At 34.2% G+C, this 2695-nt stretch overlaps 1 non-coding gene across 1 annotated transcript; it reads left to right on the top strand.

Moving 5' to 3' along the window:
* Window positions 1-507: 507 nt before the first annotated feature.
* Window positions 508-614, top strand: LOC133833672 (small nucleolar RNA R71). The gene has a single exon (XR_009893040.1). It is a non-coding gene; the product is annotated as a small nucleolar RNA R71 (small nucleolar RNA).
* Window positions 615-2695: the final 2081 nt, after the last annotated feature.

Genomic DNA, 2695 nt, shown 5'->3' with positions numbered 1-2695 from the left:
TGGTTGGAATCTCTCCAACTGAAATTTGGGTGGTTTCTCCAACCAGGGTTGTACGTATGGGAGAATGGCTTGTTATATGCCCCTAAGGCATTGCATTGCTCCTCATAAACCCCCCTCATTTAATTCAAAGCTAAGCAGTCCTTAGCTAAGTGCTCCATCTCTCCACAAACAAAGCAAGGTTCTTGTGGTTCCGCTTGAGCGATCATGTGCGACTTTTGCCCATTTTTCGTCATTAAGACCTCAAACTGCTTTTTCAAAGCTTCGAGTTGGGCCTTAATACTATCCTCTTCTCAAAGTTGATAGATCCCAGATGGTTTGTGTCGGTTGGTGCTGTCAGTAGCACTTGGACCAGTCCAGGTGTGAGACTTTTTTGCAGTTTCTTCGAGATATTCAAGAGCATCGTCTGGCTCTTTTTCGAGGAATTCACCATTGCATAGCATTTCTACAAACTAGCGCTCACGACTTGTGAGGCCTTCATAGAAGTAACTGACCAAGCGCCAGTTCTCATAGCCATGGTGCGGGCACTGATTTAACAGATCTTTGAATCTTTCCCAGACTTGATAGAACGTTTCATTGTCTTTTTGGGAAAATGTGGAAATCTGTCGTTTTAGACTGTTGGTCTTATGGCTGGGGAAGTGTTTCAGAAAGAAAGATTTTGTCATTTCCTCCCATGTTCCAATCGACCTAGGTCTCAAAGAGTACAACCAGCTTTTGGCTTTGTCCTTCAAGGAGAAAGGGAAGAACTTCAGTCGCACAGCATCGGCATTGTCGGCTCGGTTATAGAACGTGGCTACCACCTCCTCGAATTCTCTGATATGCACGTATGGGCTTTCGTTTTCCATTCCATGAAATGTAGGCAAGAGTTGAATCATGCCAGGTTTAAAGTCTAATGCGGGCATATTAGGAGGGAAGATAATGCATGAAGGCGTGGAAGTGCGAGTAGGATGGAGGTAGTCATTGAGAGTTCTTGGTTGGATTTCATCATTGCGAGCCATTGCGAATGGGTTATTATCAGCGAAAGTTTGTGGAGAAGCTGGATTGGTGGAAGGAGTTCCGGTGGGAGTGGCAGATGAATTGGAAGAAGTGTCACTGGAAGTTTCGTGATGATTCATCCACTCTCGGAAATCAGAATTAGATTTATTTTATGTCTCTTTTTTTTTTATTTATTTTTTGATTTTTTTGATTGATTTTTTTTTTTTTTTTTGTTAAACTTGTTCCCAGGTAGATTTGGAGGTTTTCAGGTGATCTCCAACGCCTTACTAGAACTCCCCAAGGTTACTGAGTAAGTATGGTGGATCACAAGTCAACCTTTTCGACCAAACAACCTTTAAGCAAAGTGAAATTGCTTATTTTGACAAAACAAGCTTGGTTTTCTTATAGTAATAAGTTCAACAATGTAATAGTGCAAAGGTAGATGCTCGAAATGTTCCCAGGCCGATTGGGAAGGTTGCCAAGGTACCGCTTTAGACCCACACTTGCCTAGACAGAACTCCCCGAGGTTCCTAGGCAAGTGTGGAGGGTAACGCTATCACAGACCTTATTTAACAACCAATCTTTCTAGACAGAACAATATCGGTTTCTACCATTTGTAATATTACACAATTGTTCACAATACTAAGTGTTTTATGATTGAAATTTTATGAACAATTTTATGCAATTTTATGTTTTTATTTTTTTTTAAAACCTAAATTCTAAGGAAAACTAAGGCAAAGGAAAAGAAAAACCTAAACTAAGCAACAAAATAAAAAAAAACACAAAATATAAAATAAAGAAAAGAAAAGAAAAGTAACTTAATTTTTTTTTTACAAATATTTATTTAACTAAAAAAAGAGAAAGAGAAAAAAAAAAGAAAGATTAATAAAACTATAGTTAAAAAAAAGAGAAAATAAATTATAGAGGTTTATATATATATATATATATATCTATATGATGTTTTTATTTTTTTATATGGTATCCGAAAAGTAGAAAAAAAATGGAGAACTAAATATATATAATAATTAAATATATATGTTTTTTTTTATATGTATAGTGTAATTTTATTTTTGTTTTTGTTTTACCAAAGAAAAAAAAAAGGAAAGGAAGAAAGAAAAAGAAAAAAAGATATATATATATATATAAATAACTATTTTTTTTTGGATTTTTTTTTAATAATATTAGTAAATAAAAAAAAAATAATAATAAAAACAAAAACTATACTACCACAATATTTACACCAACAAAAATACAAATAAGGTTACTAACATTTTTTTTGTAGAAATTTCACTAAACCTTTGAAAATTACCTCCCCGGCAACGGCGCCAAAATTTGTTTAACGCCCAAAATGTGACTACACTAAGCGGTAGTTGTAGTAAGATCGGGCGGTCGATCCACAAGGAGGTAACCTAAAATCAAAAGGTTAGTAGAAAATAGCACAAAAAGTTAGTAACAAGAAGTAAATAAAATTGTAAATGGAAAGATGTTTGAGATTTTGGTATTGTATTTTGATAAAGTGATGAAATGAGATAAGTGAAATAAAGGTAAGATGTAATCAAGAGTTTGAGAAAATGAAAGGTTTCAAGAATCATCCAAATGCTTGTTTAGTTACTTGGTTACTTGATTTACAAAAATACACAACTAAATAGTTCACATCCCAACATTTACTTGGAAAATATAACATTAAAGTCCATAATTTTTCTAACAAAAGTTCATTTGAGTT

This window comes from Humulus lupulus, chromosome 4 (assembly GCF_963169125.1).
Source record: "Humulus lupulus chromosome 4, drHumLupu1.1, whole genome shotgun sequence".
NCBI lineage: Eukaryota > Viridiplantae > Streptophyta > Magnoliopsida > Rosales > Cannabaceae > Humulus > Humulus lupulus.
This window is presented reverse-complemented; position numbering and strand designations above follow the sequence as displayed.